Source organism: Polypterus senegalus, chromosome 13 (assembly GCF_016835505.1).
Source record: "Polypterus senegalus isolate Bchr_013 chromosome 13, ASM1683550v1, whole genome shotgun sequence".
Classification (NCBI taxonomy): domain Eukaryota; kingdom Metazoa; phylum Chordata; class Cladistia; order Polypteriformes; family Polypteridae; genus Polypterus; species Polypterus senegalus.
Genome location: NC_053166.1, coordinates 38,669,222 through 38,696,883, shown reverse-complemented (window position 1 = coordinate 38,696,883; position 27,662 = coordinate 38,669,222). Strand labels below are relative to the sequence as shown.

The 27,662-nt window shown below is 40.0% G+C and overlaps 1 long non-coding RNA gene across 1 annotated transcript; it reads left to right on the top strand.

Annotated features, from left to right (window-relative positions):
* The first annotated feature begins 2,759 nt into the window (after positions 1 to 2,759).
* LOC120542783 lies at positions 2,760 to 26,720 on the top strand. The gene is made up of 3 exons (XR_005636237.1): positions 2,760 to 2,928; positions 5,024 to 5,133; positions 25,273 to 26,720. It is a non-coding gene; the product is annotated as an uncharacterized LOC120542783 (long non-coding RNA).
* The last annotated feature ends 942 nt before the right edge of the window (positions 26,721 to 27,662 follow it).

The following is a 27,662-nucleotide window of genomic DNA, read 5'->3' as shown; positions in this document are numbered from 1 at the left end:
AGCAATTTTTTTGAACTAAGCTCCATTTGGTACATGACCACCACAGCCATTAGGACAGTTGAGAATTTGAGTCACTCGCAGCTTCTGGAAGTTGTAGGAAGCCACATCTTCACACACTGGCTTTTTGCTTCACATCCCACAAAAGGCCTCTTAGTTGCAGTACAAGTAAAGTTGTGCATTTGGATTGTAACTTTCACTGCGATCGTGCCTGAAACACCTGGGTACTCATTCCAAACAATACTGAATATAAAGAAAGTATCAAAAGCCAATAAGAAATGCAGTTAACAGCCAGTCACTCTTGTTGTCATCTATTAAATACTATGCAGTGAACAGCATATTGTACATCCCCATCTGCATGTTCTCTGTTGTAAGATAAGCTCTTTGTAGTTCAGGACGCAAATGTAAATCCCACAAAGAACCCAAGTAGAACAGCAGAGCTTCTTTTTTCAACCTGTGGATCGTATCCAACAACATGCTACAACCCAAAATACGTAATCATGTGGGTTAAAATGAATGTACGTTAATATCTGGAATCCACCAGGCAACAAACTCCCTTCCAACACTGGAATCCACAATATCATTTATTAGATGCTTTTCCACCAGATGAGAAACTCTCTTCTACCAGCTGAAAGCCACTAAATAGTAAAAATCCACCAGATGGTGACAAAAGTCTTTGTAACAAGAGAAATCCGCCAGAAGGCAACACACTCCACTCCAGCAACTAACATACGCCAAATAGGAACAAAGCAGGAACCCAGAAAACTAAACTCTCATCTAGGAACTGGAACTAACCATATTGTGCCAGATTCCTTCTAAAACACTCACTTGTTTTGCTGGAAGCAATATTACTGTTTTAAGTGTCACTGGCTTACAAGAATGGACCTTAAGGAGGACTTCAGTCCATGGCTTCCGGAGATTAGAGATGTTTAGAGTCAGGCCCAGAGGGATACCTACGTTATCTGTCTCTCTGTTTCCAAGGCTAAGAATTGAGAAGTACAGAAACAATGGTAACCTTAGCTTCCTTAAGCTTCACCCTGCAGTCCCAAATTTCTGGTTCTACAGCCTGGTGATGGAGCTTTGACAGCTTTGGTTTACATGTAATAGGCCATTTAATTCCATGAGCCAGAATTTCACATCCCTAACCCTGTTTAACCTTTCAATGAAACTGCTAGGGTTGGCACCCCTACACCTTAGCCGCCGAGACCAGGAAAAAAATGTAAGAATCTAGACCAAATTGATACTAAAAGATTGTATCTTAAATATTAAATTCCAAAACAAAATACAAAGGTAAGAGATTAAATGCAAATGATATATGGTATGAGAGTTTAGATGTCTATTTTAACAACTAGCTTCAATAATGAAGAAAATAATCTTTTCAAAATAATTCAGCAATGTCACAAACTCAGAGCATACTCTTTGTCTTCAAGATAATATACTTTTATTCAAATTGTACTGCGGTTTTCTGTTGTCAGCAGCAAACAAAAGATGAGCTTTTTTTTGTGGCTTTAGCTGAACTTCTTGTCCTTGTGTTCAGCTTGTTACTTAATTCTCAAATCCTCACTTGAACAGCCATGTCTTCACATGCCAGCCTTAATGTCTTGATATTAGAGTGCCTCCAGTCCATTTCTGAACTGATTCTGTTTTTAAGCCAAGCTTGTGGAAGAGGGTGGTTTGTTTTCTTGACAGAGTGAGATGTAGATGGAGCTGGGGAACTCTTCAGATGACTGGAGGCAGACATATCTGAGTGTACCGTGAGGGAGATTGGATTAGCCAGGTGACAGATGTGTCCTTCTGCATTGAGACATGGCTGGCTTAGTCACTTTATTTTCAGCTTTAATATGGGTTTATCTCCTTCTTCTTGTGACCATCGCTCCTTACAGAAAATATAAGCCAGAATGTGTCTAATACATGTTCCCTGGCAGCATTCAATATTTTAGAGACTTTGTGCTAATAAATCAGTTTTTGATTATTTATTGTACATAGCTCTTTGGGTCATTTGCTTCTAAGTGTGGATGATTTTCAAATAATATAAAACAGAATTAAGAAAAGTGTAGAAAAATAAAACCTACTTGGTAATGCATAAAAGGCCAGCCTGAGTCATCCAAGTCAAGGGCCCTCACCCACAGGCCTTGTGGGTTATTTTGGCTTCAAATTTTAATTTGAGTGAATTTCTTACTCAGGACTTAACTTTCATTCACTTATTTCTTAATGATGAAAACCCTAAATTGCATTCTCAACACTTTCAACAAATGCATTCTTAATTTTTAACCATGCTTGTTATCATAATCAACTGCTGAATGAAAATGCCTTGTAAAAATAACGATGCAACAGAAGTAGACTTCACCCTCAGCTTCAATGGACAATCAAGAGAGAAAACGTATAGCATTAACTGTATTTAAGTTGCTATGTTTACGGATGTAACACCAAGAGAAATTCCTACCAACTATGTTGCCAGCAATAAATAAAGTTCAGGCTTAATTAGGAGATTAACTGGAGCAAAAATTGCCTCCCACCAGGACAGAGTTTTGGGGCCCCTTGTCTAAGACACACGCAGTTTAAAACAAATCAGAAAACTGCTGCGCGCAGAATGGTGACAATTAATTTCTTTTCTTTTACAGTTCCTGTTCTACCTTTGCAGATTAAGCTATCCTTCCTCTCTCCGTTGCACCCACACCCCTTCATTCCAATGTTTGCCGTATAAAACTCACATGCAGACAGGCGACTGAAGATAATTGAAGATTCGCAAAACTGGAGCAGCGACTCCCCGTCGGGCAGTTTCACAAGTGGGGCTGAGGCGGCGTGACGTCACAGCCGAGCTAAGATCTCGCGTGTCAGACAAGCGCCGAATTTTGGAGCCCGCCAGATCACGGACTGGACAAGAGAAACGCCTTTAAACGTACAACGGGGGATGACATTTCTTAGGCAGTGGTAAGTTTAAGGGTGTATTTGACTGAAGTAATATTGGTGTACTCATTTAAATGTCATATTTTGTAGACGGGGATACTAAATGACAAAACGTTTATCTTTAGGTCAGACGCAGCTTAGACAGCATGGTCAATCAATACAGTGCGGGCGGTCAATCGGATCATATGTTGATTTAATTGTTTTTCTCCCATTAGTCTATTGATTTATGATGTATTTAAAGTGTTTACTTGATTTACTCATCGCTTGTGTGTGTGTGTGTTTTTTTCTTTCACTTTAAAGCAGGTGTAGTAAACTACCAAATGTCACAAGTGACAAGTTATTGCAGTTTATCCAGGACTTAAATAGAAATGTGAAAGGAATTAGGCAGAAAGAATCAAGGTGCGGAAAGATGTGTGCTGATAATGTTTGTTCTAAGATAAAAAAAGTGAACAAGTTGAATAAATCTAAACAAAACAGTGATCAAAGATAAAGTTAGATGATTTATATAAATCATTATTCATATTGTGGATGATTGAAACAATTTAATCAACAGATGAGAACATCGCCATTTTCTCCCTTTACATTTTTTAGAATTCGAGCTCGGTCAGGTAAATTGATATCAAAGTGGTTTAGAAAGAGAGATCGAACGAACCCTGTCGTTAAAAATCCAGCGTTCATTAAACACTCGGCCTCACCGTCTATATAAAAGCGGGTGTCTATTTCCAAAACCGGTTATCAAGTTCAGAGCCACAGGGAATCGGTGCCTTTTCCAAAAATTATAAGTGCAATGTGAAAACTAAAACTGGACAGGGTACACTCAAACACCAATAAAACACATTCACAACAAGGAAATTTATAGTGGCATATTTATCTAACCTGCTTGTCATTGTGGTGTTGGAGAGAAAAAACAGTGTAACCAGGGAAAAACTTACAAAACCTGTAAATACCACAGCGACAGTGTGGCATTGCTGAGCCACTGTCACAATACCACCCTATACTTGTGTACTAAATGTATATACAGGTGTTGATGAATTACTGGGGGGTGGCACAGTGGTAGTGCTGCTCCCTTGCAACAAGGAGGCCAGGGTTCATGTCTCTGGTGCTCCCTTTGCATGTTCTCCTCATGTCTGTGTGGGTTTCAGCTGCAGGTACTTTGAATTCCTACCACAGTCCAAAGACATGCAGGTTAGGTGGATTGCAATGCTAAACTAGCCCATGTGTGTTCACCCTGCAATGGACTGGCTCACTTTCCAGGGATTGTTCCTGTCGTGTGACTGCTCTTGGTTTGGATAAATTCCATCTTCCCCTGGATTAGCAGGTCAAGAAAATGGATGGATGGATAGTCAAGGATTGTGTCAGTCTACATTTGTTACACATTTAGAGGTTTGTTATTGTTGCCTATAAAAGAAAACACAAGCGAAGACTGCATCCATAGCAGATAAGCAAAAAGAAAGATTTGGCTGCTAATTCCTAATCTGGTGCCTTTTGGGTGGATATATGAAGACATGCAGTTTAGACAGACTCTTAAAAATGCTGGTTCTTTCATGGCATTGAATGGTTCTATACTGGGTTCTGTGGTTCCTCCTAGAAGTAAGGCTTAACCAACCTGAAGTTTTTAACGTTTAATGGGCTACCTAGCAGGATATTAACAGATTAATAGAGTCTGTTTGCAGCTAAAGTCCTTTTAGAATCATAATCCACTAATATTTCACAAATCTGTTACCATGGTTATTTACAGTATGGAGCTTTTTTTTGGCCCTAAATAAATAAAGGTTCTTTATGCACCCTTCACAATGGGTCTTTAGGGAACCAAAACTCGTTCTCCTATTGCATTGCTATGAAGAACCTCTCTGGCAGACTTATTTTAAAGAATGTAGGAGTGTGGATGGGAATGAAGCCAAAGGAGAGTGAAAGGGCAGCAGGTCAGGGTGGTCACCTGAAAAAAACAAGGTGTGAAGTTTAAATACCCATCACCAATCAGTATTTAGCTTTTAATGTGTGTTCTTCGATGGATGTCCTGATCTGTGTTTATTTCTAACAAATGAGCTTTCTTTTTGCCTTTTCAGGAGGACATTGATTTTCACCCTTTTGTTTTTATTCTAATCCTCTATTTATATAGTGGACACACTTGTAGCAGGAGCTGGAGAAACTGACCCAGAGTGAAATGCCAGTCCATTGCAAAAAACACAGATTGGCACACCAGAACTGGACCAATTTAACCAGCAACAGGTATGTGTTGAAAAACACACACACACACACACAACTAGAGCAAGACAATGGGATTGTGCATGTCCTTTGATTAAATACCCTGCCTCACAGTTCCAGAGCTCCAGGGGCCTGAGTTGACGTCCCAGCCTGTCATGTCTGTGTACATTTGCTTGTTCTTCTTATGCCAATATTTTGCTGTCAGATAGTCTGATTTTCGGGCGGCACGGTGGCGCAGTGGTAGCGCTGCTGCCTCGCAGTTAGGAGACCTGGGTTCGCTTCCCGGGTCCTCCCTGCGTGGAGTTTGCATGTTCTCCCCGTGTCTGCGTGGGTTTCCTCCGGGCGCTCCGGTTTTCTCCCACAATCCAAAGACATGCAGGTTAGGTGGATTGGTGATTCTAAATTGGCCCTATTGTGTGCTTGGTGTGTGGGTGTGTTTGTGTGTGTCCTGCGGTGGGTTGGCACCCTGCCCAGGATTGGTTCCTGCCTTGTGCCCTGTGTTGGCTGGGATTGGCTCCAGCAGACCCCTGTGACCCTGTGTTCGGATTCAGCAGGTTAGAGGATGGATGGATGGATAGTCTGCTTTTCCTTCCACATGTCAAAGACGTGTGTGTCAGGTTATATGCAGCTTGGAGCCCACCTTATCAAGAACAGATTCCCAATAACTGGAAACAGCAGGTCCACGAAATAAATGGGCAGTGGATTTTTATGACAACTCAATAAAATTTGTATAAATAAATTGTAAAGTTTATAAAGTATGGATAATATAAAATTTAGAAATATAAAGTTTTTAAAGTATGGAAAATCTAATTTATAGCGTCTTCTCAATTAGTGTTTTTGTAAATAATGTTTTTAATATATATCCAATGCCATTTAAAAAGATATAGATGGATGGCTGAAGTATAAAGTGCCCTTTTAAGGATTACCTACCTGGTTACTCTAAGGCATTTATTCAGATTAGTTGCTTCATTTTCTTAATTTGTGTCGCCGGATGTGTTGCAGCGCAGGGTGAGGCCATTTTAATGTGCAAACGCTCTGCATTGAGTCGAAAGAGTGGGCCGGAGAGCTGAGTCAGTGCTCTGGACAGGATCGGTATTTCTCCAAGTCGCACTTTACTGCCATCTTGTGGTAGTTTTGACATCGGCAGCCATAAAATACTTCTATCTGCTGGTATCAGTATTACGGAGTATTTCGGACAAAATATAGTAAATAATAAAGCAAATAAATAAATTACTTTTTTGTGAAATAATCAATAAATTAAAAATCTCAATGATATGTGATGGATTTTTTTTGTTGCTTATTTCTTTATTTTATCATTTATTTCAATGACAGCGCATGCAACTATAAAGGAATATTTCAGACAAAAATAAATACACAAATAAATAAAAGCACTTTACGATATGAAAATAAATAGATAAAAAAGACATGAAAGGTGCGGAAAATAGTTAAATCTGTGGCAAAATAAATAATTAATAAATAACAATAGTTATTTCTTTTTTTATGTATCTGTATAATGATTTCTGCATTCATTTATTTCAGTGGCACCGTACGTAACATAAAATACACCTTGAAATGAAAACTGTTATTTTCATCTGTCAAAGTTGAGAGGGCGCCTTCTAGCATTGCTGTTTTTTGATTGGGAAGTCGTCACTAGCGGGGACAGTACAGTCGCACGCGTCAAAGCGCATGCTCTAAGTAGTGACGTTGTGAGCACGTGCCGGCCGGAAAATTGTGTCAAGAATTACTCTACGAAACGGCAACTTTAATTTAAGAGCATTTTAATTCATTTTTAGGATAGATACTATATCTTAAGTGTCTTCGATTTATGTCCACTCTACCGACAATTCACCAATCAAAACACAGTAATCAATAGAGCCCACTCTCACAATTTCGATGGATGAAAATGACTGTTTTCATTTCAAAGTATATTTCATTTTGTGTGTGGGGTAACAAAAATAAATAAATTAACTAATAAATAAATAGCAAACGTATGTTGTAACAGATTTAATGAATTATGCTTACATATCATTTTGTTATTGTTTATTTACTGTCACTTCACAATGCATTTATTTGTTTAGTTTTGTTTAAATAAATTCCTCCATGTAAAAGTAGTGTCATGTCATCAGTTGTAAGAGTATGTCAAAGCTCTCCAGTGTCATTTGTTTAAATCCTACTCCAAGCTTTGTCTTTGTGAAGTTTACATATTCACTTTGTGTATTTATATGTTTATTTATTTATCCTCCAACATCCCAAGAATTGTAAGCTGCATTGAGATGTCCCTAAATTGGTCTTATAAGAGTGAACATGAATGTGCTAAAGTGAATATTTAATCGTATCTAAGGTTGGATCCTGCTTTGTTCCCAGTGCCTTTTGGGATGGTTCCAGCTCACTGTAACTCAGACTTGCTTGATTAGGCACATTTAAATCTGAAGGATGAATTTTTCACTTTTCCTGGGTGCATGATGTGGTAGTCCCAGGGATTTTTTGGCCATTGTTCTTGGTGTCCTTTTTTTCTGGTAGAATTATAATTGGCAAATAGGTCTCAAAGGAGAGGTCAGGCAAAACAGTTATCCAAAAATTCATTATTGGAAAACAGTGTGGTGTGGTGTAGTGGTAGGTGTTGGACTTCAAACTGTGAGGTTATGGTTTCAAATCCCAATACAGATACTGCATTGCTATAAGTAAGTCACTTCACCAGCCTGTGCTCCAAATGGAAAATGAAAGGCGATCAATTGTATCTTAAATGTTGCAAGTTGCCTTGGAAAAAGGTGTCAGCAAATAATAGATATTTACTTATCACCCAAGTAATTCAGACATGAACAAGGAGATCCTCACTGGGAAAAGAAATACGGGGACACACTACTTGTGCAAGTTTTAGGAGTTAGGTTTAGCATCAACTGTCTGAAGAATTCACAAATCCTATTGGGGCTTGACCTGAAGATACCAAGTGGAGCCACCATATAAGTGCAAAATCACCAAGACAAATAGGTGAGAAGTCCATTGTGATGCACATCTTGTCTCCCAGGGAAGTTATGTATGTCACATCTGGCCAGCCAAGCATTTGATGATGCAGTCTGACTCCTAAAACATGGACTATCACTTTACAGGCAGAGAAGGACCCTGAACTTGTATGGAAAGTCAAGAAGTGCCTTCAGGATGTAATCAGACCCACATCTACATGGCAGCCAGATTACTTGATTGAAGAGGACTATCTGGAGTAGAGACCCATAGGACTGGGACAAAACCGACTCAGAGATTCCCTCAGCACCTGAGTGTCATACTATTGAGTTATCTCACAAAGACTTTGAGTCACAAAAAGGACAACATGGATGTGTGTGTGTGTGTGTGCATGTGCCCCTTAGTATCTGTTTAGAGCTTCTTAGAGAATGTGCTGGTAATAATTGAAAGTGTGTTCTCAACTGACTCTGAGGTTCTGCTTGGCGACCAGGAGGACAGTAACTGGCAGGAACGGCATAATCAGACGTGAAATTTTAGTTGATTTCAGTGCTGTTCATGGAAAAAAGTGGGTGCAAATGGATGAATACTGGAGCATCTTGTGTAAAAGGTCACCGGATGCTTTGGTAAAGTCAATTGCTGAGTTGTTGAATGATCACCTGAATGATGAGAGATGTCACCTGCTTTGGAACACGCAAAAGACAAGTAAGGATCACTTGGGAATGGCCAAAGGACGCTTCTGTCCAGACTGAATTCAGCTTATACTATCAGAAAGACCTCTCCTAACCTCCTTCCTCTCTACGGATGTGGCACAGAGCCATAATGGATCATAATGGTGGCCACAACTAGCTGAGGCAAAAAGGTGTTTGACTCTCATCATAGTGGCTACCATTGGGCTCATTAATACATACCAAAAGCAAGATATGTTGTCTTTCTATCATAAAAGAAAATTTTGAGACAAGACTATTGCCAAGAGATTTTTTTAAGTCCCGTACTCCTCTCAACCATTTCTGGTTAACGGCCCCTGCCCACAGTCCTCTCGCTTTTCATTCATGTGAATGCTTTTGTCAGACACAGTTCCTGCACTCTCTGCTCTTATAAATTTTTACGTTTTCCTCACTTTAAGTTCCCAATTAAAGAAGACTTATTATGTCCAAATCTTATTGAAGAATTTCATCCTGAAGGGGTATCAACAGAAGAAATGAGTGCATGGGCAGTCCTAGCACCAAGAAACGAAGTCAATGAAATTAACGCGAAAATTGTCGATCGGTTACACGGCAAATTGGTTAAATGCGTATCAATAGACTATGTTGAAACAGTTGGTGGTGAACGTGTGGAAGATGAAAACATCAACTTACAAGATCCCGTAGAATATCTACAACTGTTAACATCGTCTGGTCTTCCACTAGCTATTCCTGTTGAAAGAAGGAAGTATCGTAATGTTATTACATAATTAATGTATGAGTGATGGGCTATGCAATAGGACAAGATTAGTTGTATTCATAATTGTTCAAACAATTCTGACATGTAACATTTTAGCAGGTGACAAGAAAGGTAATGTAGTACATCTTCCACGGATAACATTAAACAACAAGGGATATCTTGATATGCCATTCGTATTAAAACGTTTACAGTTTCCCGTTGGAATAGCTTTTGCTATGACAATTAACAAATCACAAAGACAAACATTCGAAAAAGTCAGTTTATTTATTGGAGAGAGCTCTATACGTTGTGTTGTCACGATGAAACTCCAAACAAGGAATCAAAATTCAATGTGATATTGACGAAAAGTTAATTCCAAATATTGTTTTTACTGAAGTTTTACAGTAAAAGTTTAAGTTTAAAAAGTATTTGCGTGTTAATTTCAAAGCCAAACAGAATGAAAACATAACACAACGAATACCTCTAATGCAACATGAAACATAATTTTCTTTGAATTTATTACTTTTTACAATGGTTTACTATGGTTAATTACTCGCTGTAATATAAAATAGTTAGTTCTATTATGCATATGTAACAATTCCTATGAAAACACAATCTGTTTAAATTGTACATCCGCTTCCCCACATGTGAGTGGCAGAACTGCGAAGTGGCTAGCGTAGCGCCCACCCGGGGGTTGGCGAGTGAAGTGAGCAGGGGGCAAGTCATTAAAAAAGATGGAGGCCTTCAATATAAAACTATCAGGTGGGTTTTTGAATGTGACATACAGGTTTTAGCAGACCAAGAAAGAGGTAGCTATGACTGAAATAAGGATGCCCACTTGTATGTGGAGCTTAGGGAAAGACAGATTAAACAACTACGAGTAGCCTGAAACTTTGTGATACTTTGGCTACAGTGGGCAAAGTATCATCTGGGTAAAAAAAAATTAGGGGAACTTAAGCACTGAATGGTAATATTGCAAATAGATGGAAGTAACTATTTGAAGAACTCAGGGAAGGCAGTGCAGACATGCAAATAATAATTTATTTGTATTCTGCAAACATGAAAATTCTACAACTGCTTGGATTCATTTCAGTGTGAGGGGTCTCTGTGATGGTTACAAATTCTGCTGTGATCAGATTGTGGGGTTGGAAGTGTTAGGCCCTGCTGCGGTGTCTTGGTTAATGTGCCTCTTCATTGAAAAGTGGAAGTTGAGGACAGAGGCTCTGACTGGGCTGGTGGTCCTTGCTCTTGCACCTAGATGTCAAAGGGCACTCTCCTCAGTCTCGTCAGCATATCCTTTGTCAAAGCACTGCCAAGGACACCCCTGGCAGTAGACAAAGTTTGAATTTAGGAGGACACTGTCCATTTTTTGGAGGTTCTTTTTGTTTACATATCACCAAGATCTCAGTCGATTTTTTTTAAACCTTTTTCAGAAGAAAACTAATATCATCATGAATGGGAAGAACGCTTTGTGTTATGTGATGCATGATCCTGTTAGACTTCATCAAGTCTGGGAAAGATCAAAAGTCAATATGATTATCAAAAAAGACAATGCACAGAAATCAGTGATACACCTTACAGTAAAACGCCATACAATAACTTGTGCTAAAGTTTTTCAAGAATTTTGTGCTTTGCTGTATCATGGTTTTCCTTTTTGATTTTGGTATTAGAGGCAGAACTTGACACGAGGGCACTTAGAAGTGAGCAGATTAGGGAACATTTGGGCATGGTATACTAGTACTACATCACTAAAATAGAAAATGCCATGCCCTTTACCCAACAAAACAATAACCGAGGGCATCCATGGGTGCCAGTTTTAAAGTGTACCTTAACAAGCACCAACATCATTAAGCCTACTCATTACTCTGGATAGCACCTTTTTTTTCTTAAGGACTTTTCTCACATACTGTAGTTATGCCACTGCCAACTGTATATGCTTACTGCACTTATTATTTTTCTATGGACACTAAAAGATATACATACAACATTTATTTGATTTAATATTGCTTTTTGTTTTCAAATACTCCATGTGATAATCTCCAGTATAAAGATGTGAGGACAGATTAGGGTGTCACCTGTCATGGTGACATAGTGACTGGTGTCTTACAGTGCATAGACTTCAGATTTGTATCCCAGCTGCAGCTACATCTGCGTGCTATTTTCCAGGTGTGCAATCAAATACCAGGAAGCTGATTAGCATTTGTAAATTGTCACCCTGTACATGTGAGTGTGCCCTGCTATAGATGGGCATCCATCCAGGATTTTTCTGTCTTGTGCTTGATTCCCTCAGGGTATTTTCTGTCTCAACATAACCCACTTATTGATTTAAGTGCAAATGACTGGATGACATTAGGCAATGTCACAGAGACCTTAAAACACAAAGCTACCAATTCAGATCCTTCAAGCAGCTTGACCCTCACTCAGCACATGGCAAGTGCCCCAAAAGTAAAAACATACACTTTCTGCACACTTTATTGTGTTGTGCTCTTAAATTTAAATGGGTACATCTGACATTTTTGCCCATTAATCTGCACTCAATAACACATAATGGCAAAGTGAAAACAGATTTTCAGGGAAGTTTGCACATTTAATAAAAATCAAAAACTTAAATCTCTCCTTCATGCAAGTATTCAGATACTTCAGTACTTTGACAGCTCCTTTGACAGCAATTATCGTATATAGTTTTCTTGTACATCTCTTCAAGCTTTGCACACCTGGATTTAGGCAGTGGCAGTTTCTTTCAGGCTCTGCTAGATTAGATGGGAAGTGTCTGTGACCTGCCATCTTCAGGTCTCTCCACCAATGTTCTATGGAATTTAAGTGTAGGCTTTAGCCGGGCTAACCAAGGACAGTATTGTCTTGGCTGTTTGCTTTGGGTCATTGCTGTCCTGGAAGTTGAACCATAATGCCAGCCTGTGGTCTTATTCACTCTGGAGCAGATAATCTTCAAGGACCTCTCAGTATTTAGCTGTATTCATCCATCCCTCAATTCTGACTAGTTTTCATGCTCCTGCCCTAGTGCTTGGAGTTCTGCCCAAAATATTTACTTTGTGTCTCATTAGACCAGAGAATCGTTTTCCTCATGCCCTCAAAGTCCTTTAAATGCCATCAGAAGCCTTTACTCAAGAGTGGGTTCCACCTAGCAACACTATCATAAACTCCTGATTGAGTGCTGCTAAGATGCTCATCCTTCTGACACGTTCTCCCTTCTTGGCAAATTACTTCAGAAGCTCTGTTAGAGTGACCATTGGGTTCTGGGTCATCTCTCTAGATAAAGCACTTCTTGCTCAGTTACCCGGTTTGGATGGATGGTGTGGAGCCGACCCTGACACAGACAGGCGGACATGTTGTTACTCACCACCACACGTTTATTATGTACAATTATTTACAATAGTTATGGTCACTCAGACCCAGTCCAAACACCAACACACAGTCCTGGCCACACAAATGCCTTTCTTCGGACCGCCTCCACACTCCTCGCGTGCCTTGTCCTTCTTCCACCCGACTCCAGCCCTGAATGAAGGGAGACGGCCTCTTTTATAGTCTCCCGGATGAGCTCCAGGTGGCTCCCAGCATTCCGTCATTGGCCATGCCCTAGCGTGGCGGAAGTGCCAGCTGTTCTCCTGGCAGCTCTCCAGGTGTCCTTCCTAATCTTCCCCCAGCACTTCCTGGTGTGGCGGAAGTGCTGAGGGAACAGGTCCCCAAGGCATTGGGGCGCCTCCTGGCGGTGACCACGGGCCCCTGCAGGGTGGAGCTTCCATGCCCTTAACCCGTGGACCCCAAAGCAACCAGGAAGGCGGCCCCCATGTGATCCAGGGTGGGCGCAGACCCACATCCGGTCCCTCACGGCGTCCCGGCCGGGTCGTTGCCCCTGGCATCCCTGACAATGGTTAGCTCTACGAAAAGTCCTAGTGGTTCCAATCTTCTTCCATTTCACAATTTCTGAGGTCACTCAGCTTCTGGGAAACACCCAAAGATTAATAAATGGTTTGATTCCCTTGAGCTCATCTGTGCCTTGTCACAATTTGATCGCGGAAGTCTACAAAGAGTTCCTTGGACTTCATGGCTTGAATTTTGTCCTGACCTGCAGCTTGAATTGTAGGACCTTATATAAACAGATGTGTGCCTTTCTACATGTGATCTACTGTAGTTAGTTCAGTTTGTTACAGGCGGGCTCCAATCAAGTTGTAGACACATCTCAAGGAGAATTAAAGCAGACAGGATGCATCTGACTACAATATGAAGTGCCACAGCAAAGGATCTGAATATTTACATTAAGGAATGATTTCAGTTTTTGATTTTTTAATACATTTGCAAACCTTTCTGTAAAAATTTTCATTTTGTCATTATGGCTTACTTGAGTGTAGAGTGATGGGTGAAAATGGCAAATTTACCATCCCATTTTCTAAATCCTATTTAACGCAGTTTTAATGCTGCAAGAGTAGAGAAAGTGAAAAAGGCAGAAAAGGGACTAGAATTAGTAATGGTAAAAAAGTAAGCACATTACAATTAAAACTAAAACTAAAATGTGTTATCCAGTCAATGAAATACTGACTGAATGTGTCCATTACTGCCTAGAGAGAGAGCTTACATCATCCTAATTAATGTTTATTAACTCGGGAAGAGAAATGATTCACTCTGTGGTAATATTCCAAAGAATGAATCACTGTGACCGTAGAATGCTGTTGACTTTACCAAAGAGTTATTGAAATGAACAGACTTCAATTAGCATGTTGGATTTGTGGACATAATAAGATGGACCTGCTCTATTTGAATGTCAGTGACTTTAAATGTAAACCTGCAGTACAATGGAGCAGATCTGATCACATCATACTCCCACCTACAAGCCTGTGCTCAACAGCAGCAGTTCCAGACGCTCTTATGTTTTGGGGGGATTGTTGTTTGTTCATATAGTGGCCACCAGGAGGCGCACCAGCTCACCCAAACTTGACCTAGACAGACACTAGGAACAAGTCCAACAACACACACATTTTTATTTGGTTGTGGGAAATACTTTCCCTTCATTCCCCACCAACACACTGTACAAAAGCAGTACACAGCATTTTGCTTTTTCTTTTCTTTTCTTTCTCTTTCTTTCTCTTTCTGTCTCATTCCGCCTCCACTCCTCCTCCTGACTCTCTGGCTCACCGAATGAAGGCAGGCGGCTCATTTTTTTCTGCACCTGGGAGTACTCCAGCTGGCTCGTTAGTCTGGAAAGTCTGGAAGCACTCCCAGGTGTGGCAGAAGCCCAAAAAAGTAGGGCTCTGCAGCTCGCCCTGGTGGCGCCCACAGAATCCAACAGGGCTGTGCCAAACTCCAACTCCCATGGAGCCCTGGGGGAATCCAAGGCACCGCCCTGTGCATATCTGCTCCCTCGATCCACATCACATTTCCTTGAGCTTCTATAAACTTTCAATTTACCTTTAGAGACAAATTCTACCTACCTATCTATCTATCCTGAACGGGGTCATGGCAGCTGAACCCTATCCCAGCCAGCATAGGGTGCAAGGCAGGAACATGCCAGTCCATCACAGGGTGAACACACACACACAGTCAGCATCGCCAACCAACCTAACCTGCATGTCTTTGGACTATGGGAGGAAACCAGAGCACCCATAGGAAGCCCATGCAAACACTGGGAGACAGTGTACAAACTCTACCCAGGGGTGATCCAGGACATGGACCCTATTCTATTTACTGCAAGACGGCAGCACTAGAAGGGCAAATTAAATTTGTAACACAGAGAGTGTGCACAAAGTGAAAGGGTCTGAATACTTTTTGAATCCATTTTACATAAAACAAATGTTAACTTACTAGATACAAATTCAATGCTGTTTACTAGAGTAACATAGATAAGAATGCATGCAGTATATTCACAAACAAATTGAGGGAGGATTTAACATCCATTATCATTCTCAGAATTAATCATTGCTTTGAAATCAGATTGAGTTGTTCCCCTAACTTATTTTTATTTTTTCTGTATTTAATCTTTTTGTTGTTTTTTTTTTAAATAATTTTGTATATGTTTATGAATTGTGTTTTTGTCTTAAAGCTATCTCTTTGTAATATGACTTCTTTTTGCCGTTGCGTTTATTAATTACTAATCGTCCCCCATGGCTCCGCCCATATAGCAGTGAAACAGGACAAACTTTAAAAATCAATAAACAAAAAGGTATCACTAGCTAAGCGGAGGCAAGGAACACTCCAACACATGGCGAGAGGTAGACCAACTCCCCACTCCTGACATCACGCCTCACTCTCTCCTCGGCCGGCAGCCTCTGTCTCTGATTAGCGTGAATCTATCACTCCTACAAGCAAACTATGATTCTTTGCTTGATGAGAGTAGCAAAATCAACCGGAATGTTCAAGCAAATTCTAGAAAAAAAAACATTAAGTTGTTCTCCCATTTGCTAGCTAAGTGGATGTAAGGTACTCTTCGAGGATGGTGCTTGAGTGAGGAGGGACCCACCGCATCCCCTTGGCCAGCTGCACTGCTATCAGATTCGTGCAAATAAATCAGTGCCGCAAGTGAACTATGATACTTAGTGCGATGAGAGAAGCTGCAAAATCAACTGGAATCTTCAAGCAAATTATACAAAAAAATCCAATCTAAATCTGTTAAGTAGTTCTCTTGTGAAAGCAGACAGACATAAGTCAGACAGATGTTGGATTTTATAGATATATAAAATCTATATATATATATAGAGATTGATAAAGAGATGTTGTTATTGCATGTTATGTTAAGAATACATGTAGTATTTATCATCTGCCCTGTCTCCTTTACATGGAGGCCAAGGACACGGGGCCATCTGATGATGCAGCACCAAGGAACACTTTAAACATCTATCTGTTGGCTTGCACACAGAGGAATGAAACCAAACAAAAAACAAATTTAAACTCAAATACTTCCAAATGGTCCGACATCATGACACCAAACTTACATGTGTAATTGTATAAATAATAATCACAAAAATGGTAATGACTGTTAACAGAAGTGTTCATGACAACTCAGCAGAGAGGTAATGGAAAAGTACATTTTTATGTTAAGAAGCCTAACTAAGGAACTTTTCCAAATTTGTACATTCAGGGAGTTCAGTGTTAAAAACTGTGATTCCCACTGTGGCTCAGGTTTGAGTCAGAAGTATTGTATCAGAAAAATGATGAGGGGACAAAAGGCTTGGTAGAAAAAAACAAAATCAATGTAGTGCCGTAAGATTTTATAATGCTGCTGTCAAAATAAGTGAATCATGACTTGGGGCCTCATGTATAATGCCGTGCATAGAACTCACACTATAACATGGTGTAAGCACAAAAAGCGGAAATGTTCATACACACAAAAAAATCTAGATGCATAAATCTGTGCGAACGCCAGCTTCCACGTTCTTCTGCTCAATAAATCCCAGTCAGCATGAAAAGTAACGCACGTGCACGCGCCTGCTATCCTGCCCCAACTCCTCCTAGAATTACGCCTCTTTGAATATGCAAATCAATATAAATAGCCCTTAAACTCAGCCTTCTGTGAAAAGACAATGGCAAAAGCATGAGGGAAAATAGAAGAATTTCAGTGAATACCAAGTGGAGGCAAAGAAAAACGTACTATTTGTTGGTTTAAACAGTGATATAAACAACAAAACGAAGTTGATCGAGTGACATAGCATGTTGGAGAAACTCGAAAGCTCAAGTTCACAAAGTTGCACAGTGCCCAAAATAAAAAAAGAAGTTGTCATATATCAAAGTGAAAAAGGTGAGTCATAGCCCATCGCCTGAGTGTCATATGAAAGCTTATTAGGGTACAGAGGGAAAAAAAAGGCACATAGTGGGGAAAAAGCACGAAATGTCAACTTTAATCTAAAAATTTCCACTTTAATCATGCAGTTTATTTTGTCATTAAAGTAGAACATCATAAACTTCATTTTAAATTAATTTAATTTACTAGTTTCTTCAATCCCATCCTAACTAAAGTAGTAGTAGTATCACTACGTGCTTCCAGGCCTTCTCTTCCTCCGACAGGACACAGAATCCATTACATTCGTAATTTTACAGCTCTCTGAATAATTAAAATACTGAGATGTATACATGATATAATTTTCATGATGATCGGAGTTAAAGCATGTTATTAAACATGGGAACATGGTGGCGCAGTGATTGTTCATGTCTCATGCAAGATGCTTGCTGCGCCGTGTGAGAGCTTCGATGAAATACTTTATTGTAGCAGTACTGTCTCTCTCAAACGTACTAACCTCCAATTCCTGTCCTTACTTTTCTTTCTCCAAATACCCAATCGCCACACAATCAGCTCTGTAATATGCGTTAAGCCATCTGTAAGTTTACAACGCCGATTCTTCAAACTTTTAAGGAACATTGAAATATCTTTGTAGTATGTGTTTAATTATTCTATCCATCTATCCTTCCAGTGTTGCGTCAGCACCAGCAAGAATACAGTGCAAGGCAGGAACAATCCGTGAATGGAGCGCCAGCGGCTCGCTAGTGCTGTGGCACTGTGTCCTCAAATCTTTAATTATTAACAATAGATTATTTAAATTAAGTTAAAGTTTTATCTGTATAATATAATAAACATGTTTTGCTGCATTTCATCTTAAAAATGATATCGTCATCATAACTAAATGCGCGCTTTATAATGTGGATCAGGTTTACAATATTATAACTGTATTGCAAGTTTACAGTGAGGTGATTGTACTTATAAGTACAAACAGTTCTACAAGGAGCACTTGATGGACTGATTGATTGCGTTTAGAGTTCTTGGGATGAAACTGTTTCTGAACCGCGAGGTCCATACAGGAAAGGCTCTGAATTGTTTGCCGTATGAGAGCAGTTCAATAGACCGCATGGCTGAGGCAGCGTGTGCTTGATGCTGTATAATATAATATAATTATATTATAGTATAATATATATTAAATATATAATTATATATAATATATATATATTATATATATAATTCACTAAGGGCACACAAGACAGTGAGCACAAGCAAGACAGAGAGCCATGCCCACCAACTCTAAGACCATGAGATATGCTCGACAAAGCCCCACCCGGCAACTCTAACTAAGGGCAAGCAAGACAGAGAGCGCACGCAAAACATTGAACCACGCTCACCAAAGCCTGCCTGCAAACTCTAACTAAGGCCAAGCAAGACAGAGAGTACACGTAAGACAGAGAGCCCCGCCCACCAACTCTAAGACCATGGGATATGCCTGAAAGAGTCCCGCCCACCATCTCTAATCCTACTACCGCGTCCACTGTCGCTCTCAATCAAACAGCAATAATTAGCAAACAAACAAAGATAACTGGCAGTAACAGTGCAAAATTCACAATTGGTATGCCAGATAGTAGTAGTTTTAAAATGTGTTATTGAATCGAGCTGATGTATATGAGAGAGAAGGGAATTCCCGAGTTATGGATCACTATGAGAGACGCTCGAGCTCTCATAGCACAGAGTTTGATGTGTGGTACAGAAAGTAGAGCTGCAGATGAGAATCAGAGTGAGCGAGACGAGTGTCAGTCTGTAGGAGATCAGTGAGGTTGTGGAGAGCTTTAAATGTTAAGATCGGTATTTAGTATTATATTCTGTAGTAAACAGGGAGCCAGTGAAGTTGAGAGGGAATAGGTGTAGTATGTTCAGTGGATTTAGAACAGCAGGTTATTATCCTGGCAGCAGAACTTTGAATAAATTGTAAGCAATGGATACGTTTTTGTGGGATGACAGATAGAATACCATTATAGTAATCTACATGTGAGGTGACTCGGGCATTAACCAAAACTTTAGTGCTGTGTTGCGTAAGAACAGGATGAAGTCTAGAAATGTTTCGGAGATGGAAGAAAGCAGTCCGAGAAATGTTACTTATACAGGAGGAATTATTTAATAATAAAAATAATAATTATTATTATTATTATTTAATAATTGCAATTATTTGTGTATAAATGGATGTAAATACAGTAATTGCATGTAAACGATTCGCCAAAATCTGTTGTATGTAAACGATACTGTTTAAAATGTTATTGTTTTTTCATCAGAAAACCCAGTTTCCACATCTACCTGTATTAGTTTAAATGGCACTTTTACCACTCGCAATAGGGCAAACGTGCTGACTTATCACGTTGACTGGGCAACACAGTGAATGCGGCGCCTATCTATATTTGTCTATGTTTTCCATAGCCTGCTACAGGAAGGTACTCTCTTGACCATTGGCACTGGTTTCGCACCTTGCTATTTTCTTATACTGCAACGGTGGTTTCCTAAGCCTTTGTTATACTGAATTCCTTTCTCACCATTTTCCGTTCCTGTTCTTACACCACCATATGCTATGGCGGGCTTCGGCTAGTTATATTATAATATTATAATAATAAGTCTGTATATTATAATATAATAATTTTCTTTCCGATCAGCTGCTGTCGAGCTGTGATTCACACTCAGATACAGTGATATAAATACTCCGAGTGGTGCAGTGAGAGTAATATGGAAAAAGATGATCCACTGTGGCAACCCCTAACAGGAGCAGCTGAAAGAAGAAGAAGGTGCAGTGAGAGTAACAATGCTAAAGCAGTTACAGTGGACCCTTGACTTACAAACTCAATTCGTTCGCGAGGGCTGGTTGTAACTCAAGTTGGTTGTAAGTCAAGACTATTTTTCCCATAAGAAATAATGGAAATACCCATAATTCGCTCCGAACCTCCCACAGCAACACTTACTTAACCCTTTCATAATAAAAAAGGGTTGTATAATGCGCATAATTTACCAAAACACCAATAATTTTTCTAATGTACTAACCAAAAAGTTTTAAAAAGTGCCTAGCCTACCAGAAACAACAATTTCATACTGTACTCACCATTTAATTTGACATCTTTGGGCTGCAGGAAGGGAGGAGGAAGAGAATGAAACAGAAGGTGGTTATTGTTTAGAAGGAGCCTCCTTATGCAAAACTTTTCTTTGTAAAATTGTCAAGATGGTGGATTTCGACATGCTATACATATTAGTGAGATCGGTCACGAACGCCACGCTCATATTTCTACACAATTTCCTTCTTCGTTTCGATTGTGATCGCTGTTTCTTAAGTTAATAATGACAGTAGTCAAGCACTCAGTTCAAAGCTGGTCGTGTTGTGAACTGCTGTAATAATACACTCCAAAGCAGGCCGGTGCTGACTCAGCCTGATGACATCATCAGTGCCGTGCCAGCCCACTAGCTAACATCCCTTAACAATCGCTTTCTTTACCTTCGTTACCTTCTCTTCCTTCCTTAGCAGTTATGCGTCTTGCTTGCCATGGTCTTAGTGAATTATATATATAGATAAATCACTGCACTGACCGAAATTACGTCCACAAACACATGTATCTGGGCTCCGACTAACGCTTACGAACGCTCTCGGCTGTTTGTTTACAATCGCACAAGCGGATACACGTGACCGCATTCGGGTCGTAATGCAAGACGTTGGTCGTAAATCAAAACAAAAATTTTGGTCGTAAATCAAGTTGTTCACATGTCAGGCCGGTCGTATGTCAAGGGTCAACTGTATTCTATTTAGAATACTTTGGCTATTCCCTGGACCATTATATTGTTACAGGTTAATTACAATCCAATGCCTTAAACTAATAAACAATATGCGGTTAATTTCAGTGTATTTATAAAGCCGCGTCATGGATTTGGATCTAAAAAAGAAAAGGTAACCACACAGGAACAGTAGCACTGCTTTGATGCTGGGTGCTGCCAGTTTGCAAAACTGAGCACAGAACCTGCATACACCATTGTTGGAGCTACTGTGAAAATGTGTGTGGCTTTACGCCAAGTTTAGGTTTTATACATTGCAATTTGAGTGTGGAAACGTTCGTACGCATTGTTTATACATGAGGCCCCTGGTCTCCACTTGACCTTCCAACACTGTAACAATCAACCTTTTGTACTATCCTGCCACCTTGTATCTGTTGAGTTTGACCAGCTTATGAGTAAGACAACTAGATGTGGTTTCATTTGGGCCTCCACTGCTGGACTGAGGTCTTATCATTGCCCCAAAGACTGAGTTGTGCCTGCCTAGTAAATCATGATGGGAATAAGATTCTTCCCTGATATTTCCTTTGTGATCTGGTAGATTACAACTTTGAGTTTTAAGTGATCACCACCTTACTGGATATTCCAACATTTAAGAAAAATGAGGGAGGGATCAACGGATTTCTTTAAGTTTCCTCTATGCCTTTCATCTATTTCAGTTGGTGTTCTTTACCTGTCATTTCCAGAAGATATGTTATAATGATTATAGAACATTAGAAATTTGACAAACGAGAGGTGACAATTGAATCCATCCAGCTCATTTGTCCCAAAATCTCATCCAGATGCTCCTTAAATTGTCAAGGTTTCTGCTTCAATTCCATGTCTTGGTACTTTGCTCCAGATTACCACAATTCTTTGCAATAAGAAGTGCTTCCTGGCTTCAGTCCTAAATGCACTTCCCTTTAATTTCCATTGCTGAAAGAATTCCGCTGGATCTACCTTATCCGTGCCTTAGGGAATTTTGAAGATGTGGATTAGGCCCCCATGCAGTCGTCTCTGCTTAAGACTAAACAGATTAATCCTCCGAGTCTCTCAGTGTATGACATGTCTTTAAGTCATAGACCACAGGACCAGGGGGCCAGCTGGGCCAAGGTCTTTTAGCCTGCTATTAGTGACAAACCAGATATGTAAAACAAAATTGACTTTGTTGCACAAAAAAAGAAAAATCACTAAACTGTGTCAATCATGGTGAAGAGAGAGCTGAACTGAAAGGCAAAGCTCCAGATTTACCAGTTAAGTCAACGTTCCTGTCCTCACCTATGGTCATGAGATGTATTTAAAGACTGAAAGAATGAGATTGTAGATACAAGTGGTGGAAATGAGCTCACTTTGCAGGGTGCAGAGATAGTGGGAGGAGAGCAGACACTCGGGAGGAGCTCAAAGTAGAGCTGCTGCTTCTCCGCATTGAAAGGAGCCAGTTGGGATGGCATGGGCATCTGATTAGGAAGTTAAGGCATGTCCATCTGGGAGGAGACCTCAAGGCAGACCCAGGACATACTGGACAGGTTAAATCTATTGGCTGGCCTGGGAACGCCTCTGTATCCTACCAGAGGAGTTTTAGCAGGTGGCAGGGAAAAGAGACATCTTGGCATCTTGGCATAGAGTGCTGTCCCCTACGACTTGGACCTTGATAAGCAGCAGAAAATGGATGGATGGATGGATGGAAAAAACTATTCACTGGGAAAAGTGCAATCTCATGTTAAGATGCGTACATGGTGTTTTTTTCATGAATTAGTTGGGATAACATTTGTACTGTCTCACTGGGTTACAACTTTTGTCTCATCATGGGTTGTGTTTAGCCATGTTCAATCTCCAAAAGACAGTTTTTCCCCATTTATTTTAATGTGGACCCTTCACAGGTGTATAGGGGAGTGCATTGCTGCCAGACCCTTAAGAAGTAGTATGTTCCTTTCTTTCCACTCCATGAAACTTTTAAAACCCCCAAAAAACTATTTTTAGTAAGTTTTTTTAGATGCCAAATCTCATGCAAAACAAAGATTAGTGTCAGTTTTGTGAAACTTTATGTGAAAGGAAACTCATCGCTTGCCTATTATATACATACTATGGGATTGACCCCAAAGCTCACTTCACTTGCAACCCCTTCTTGCCTGTGCTTCTTTGTGTCTGTGCTGCTCGCGTTGTGAAGAGGGGGCCTGAACGCACCTCAAGGAGACGCGGCTGCTCCTCCAAAACCCGCTTTTAAAAGGTGATACAATGGGAAACAAGTACAGTTTTTTTTACCTCCTCTTTTCTCGATCAGCTGCTGACTTCCTGCTGCTGCCATGCCGTGTGATCTGCATCTCGTGCGCTGCTTTGAACATTTAAAAGCCTGTACAGCAGCTGTCCTACTCTTTGTCTTTTATTTCCGGCCCCGGGCGTGTTTAAATCTCTTGGTACAAAGTCTCTATCTTGCAGGACGTGAGTTCTTGATATGTTTTAGTTTAGAATTTAAAAAGAGAGTAAGAATCTTAAAATCTAACAACATCACATTAAAGCTCGATAAATTCTGAAAAGAATGATACCAAGCATATATATGTAGGTTTTAAAATAAGCCTGATTTAAAGCATGGCAAAAAACGTGACATAAAATCGTTGCACAAAATCTTAGCTTAGGATTTTATATATATATATATATATAAAAATATATATAATAATAATAATATATATATAGGGTAGTTTTTTTTTTTTTTACTTTTAGGGAGTGAAGGCTGACTGGCTTATCAAAAAGCAAGTCCTATTAAAGCCCATTGAGGCATTCCTTGTGTGATTTTAGGTTATAAAAGAACTACATTTTTGCTGCTGTTCTATAACAGGGGTCCTCAGCTCCAGTCCTAGAGGGCTGTAGTGGCTGCATTTTTCCATTCGCTTTTCTTCATTAGTGACCTGTTTTTGCTGCTAATTAATTTTAATTGACTTGCTCTTGAAGACTCAGACCCAGTAATTATTTCTTTTTCCTTAATTAGCAACCGATAATCAGATGCAAAATGAGCCAAAACAAGACCAGCAAACTGCATCCATCATACATTATCTGAAAATAAAGAAAGATGAAGGTCTCAGGAACGCTGATCTGCTCAGGTCCCCCAAAAAATTTTACCATATCTCTTAAAAAAGGGAAAATCAACAAGTTCAGAAATGTATGCTATCACACAATGAGCGCAGCGACAAGCCATGGAATTAAAGAACGGGTTTAATTAACAAGAATCGGCGCCTAATTAAGCAACTGGTTGGAGTGAAATTGGTCGGAGTTTGAGGTCCTGAGTTAGTTGGTCTGTTGGCTCACTCACTTCACATTTCAATTCTGTTTGGGTGCCATTTAAGGAAAGGAATTAAGCAATTCAGAGGACCGATGAAGAAATTCAGGGATCAAATTTATTAAAACAACACCATTAAAATGAAAGGAAAAGGAGATAACTGATGACCAGTTTTTGTTGCTAATTAAGAAAAGGGTTAGAATGAAAACCTGCAGCCCTCCAGGACCAGAGCTGGTGACCCCTGTTCTATTATATTTTACATAACCTACATTGTGAGATTTGGGCAACCAGACAAAGACAGAGAGGTGCATGCTGGCCAAGCGTACAATAGGAATTTCATTGCATTGTGTAACAATAATTTCTGAAATGAATGGCTTCCACTATATTTTTATCAAAGCAAAACCTTATATTTTATTAAAAGCTATCATCCTATCATTCTCCTGCATATTGTTACTAAGCGCTATAACAGTAAGCCACAATGAAACAAAATGAAGCATGAACTTGGAATGTGGGAGAGAGAGAATGACTGAGGATGGTGTGAGTAACCTTTACTTGATGGTAGACATTTATTTTAGGCCATTTTATGATGAGGCAGTTACAGTTTTAGACTTTGATGATCAGTGTTATGATTTGTAGCAGTTTTAACTCTGAGTTGAATGAATACACTTTGAATTGTCTTTATAAAATTACTGAATCCCACCACTGGTGCTGTCCCCTGTAATAACACAGCGATGTCATTGAACTCCAAATGCCTCTGGCCTCCTCTGCTAATGGTGGTTATGGACACTGCATTTGCTGGATTCTTAAATCCACTGATCATTTTGATTCAGATGCCATGGAGAGTTTTCATTATACCATCATATTGGCCTTTGTGAATTTTTTAACTGCTAATTTGTGGTCACCTATAACTGTCTGTCTACCTGATTATCTGCCAATTACACCAATTTGTTTCAATGAATTTATGTATTTTTTTTAGGTAATTCCTTTTGGAGCTGGACCCTCATAAGCACATAATCCTGGACCTTTTGTAAGTGAACCAAGAGAGTCAAAAATGGACAACACCAACTCAACAGAAAACAGCTCTTCAGACCAAAAGGAAAGTTTACCTCAAAGCCAGAACTGCAACCACAACCAGATGAGGGCTGACATTGCTAACAATCAGCAGCCACCATCGGACGATGATGACGACAACAACAACGAACCCAACTCAGGAGACAATCCCTTTGCCATCTCCACAGACAAAGAGAAAAACCTAGTGTCCAGAGTCGATTCAGCGCCTTTTCCAAATTTGCCAGACCAATTCGGTGAGCCTTGCTCCCTTCCCACCATCAGTGCCTCACTGGCTGAAGTCAAACACAAAGCTTTGGAGTGCAAGATTTCTATTCAGTCCCAGATGTCAAAAACCAATCCACCAGATGGGATGTCCCAGTGCTCCCCGGGCTGCAAGAATTGCTGCATATCATGCGGCCACATTCTCCTCGCTATTGGCATGGTCATCTTCTCACCCATCATCGCCATTGGCTTTTGCTTGTTTGACATAATGTTCTGCAGGATCTGCCAAGCCAGAGAAGAACATAGACAATCAAGGTCGGGTTCAGAGAGATTTTATTAAGTTTATACTCAGTGGCACAGGAACAGACAGACTCTTTGTTTAGTGAGATGTAATAGATGCACCGTTCACCTGACTTTGCCTGATCACTGTATATCACTGCCACCAATTTCATTTTAGCTGTTTTTTATTTTTTGTTCTTTCCCATCAGGGTGGCACAGTTGATAGCACTGCTGGCCTGCAGCTCCCAAATCCAAGCACAGGTTCCATTCTCTGCGGGGTTTTCCTCCCATATGTTGTAAAGTTGATTGATAAATGCAAACTGTCTCAGCAAAAGTGACCTACAATGGACTGGCAGCACCGCTGGGATGTGTCTATGTGCTTAATGCCAGCTTTCTGCAGCTCTGAATTGGATAAGCGAGTTAGGCAATAGAAAGATGAATAAATAGCTGGATGCTGACACTGAGAAAGACATGTGGACTTCTTTATATTTTTATCAGAAGGGAGATGAACAACAAGTAGGAGCTTCCTGAATTCAGCCTCCAGGACGCAAATATTTGATGATTAAACTGCTCTCCTGTCCAGAAAAAAATGTGGCAAATAAAACAAGTATGGAGAGTGGATCCAGGACTCACTCACAGAAGAGGTACAAGAGCTCAAGGGATTTCAGAAAAACTAAAACCACGGCCCCAGAGTACCTCAATCCTGTCATAGCCCCTCCACCACCACCTAGGAGGGGAATTTAAAAATAAAAAAGGTTTCTTATGGACATTGAATTAGCTGTTTTATAGCTTTTGTCACTAAGTATATTAAGGGTAAACTGAATTCTACTTGCCTTGCACTTTGCTATTTAAAATAAAAAGTCTTTACATGAATTCAACGTCTGTTGACTAACATAATTGAACTGAATCCATAAGAGGTTGCTGTGAAAGGAGCGAAAAGGATCAAGAACAGGTTACCGAATATTCACCAGAATTTTTAAAGGACATTTCGGGAATTGAAGGCATGGTGGAGGTACTTTGTGTTAATGTTTTTTTAGGGCATCTCACACCACTCACTCAGAGGACTCCCACATGACATTAGTTGCTCGGGGGCGTATCTACCTGTATAATATATACGACGACGTGCGACTTTTCTGGAGGATGCATTCAAGCAAGCAACATCACCAGCATATGTAAATTCAATAGCCAGCAAATCAATAGGGAAAGGCAGAAGACATTGCTGAAGATGCCAAGTAAGGCCAGTGCAGACTGAGCCGGACATTACAGCTCTGAAAGCAGATATTTGGTTGCCCCCTGTGTGCTACAGCAAGTTAGGCAGACCACTTGGCTTTATACTGACTTGGTCCTATCACATTCACTCACTTGTAGCACAACTGACAAATGCATTAGAAGAACCTTTGCGTTAGACCAGGTGCAGTTTTCATCATTTAAGCTGAATGCACAGACGGGCCACACGGATATTAAGGCTTGATCACTAGCATCTGTTCGTATTTGTGCTCTTGCACATTTTTCTCATACCATATCTGCATTTAGAGTTGTCCCACATCACGGTATTGACAGCTGGCAATTCAGTGTAGATGTGTTCACCGAGTCTGCCCTGCAACTGAAGACACGTAGTCTGGGGCTCAAACCTGCCTTGTGCCCGAAAAAGCTTAACTACAGCAGGAATAAAGGACTTCAAAAAGTGCATAAATTTTGTGAAGCACAAATGTGTTACCAATATATTTTGAAAGCTAATTTGGCAGCCTTTCCAAACATAAAACAAATTCTGTCACATACTCGTGAACCAAACCTTAGTCTTAAGGACTGACTGTC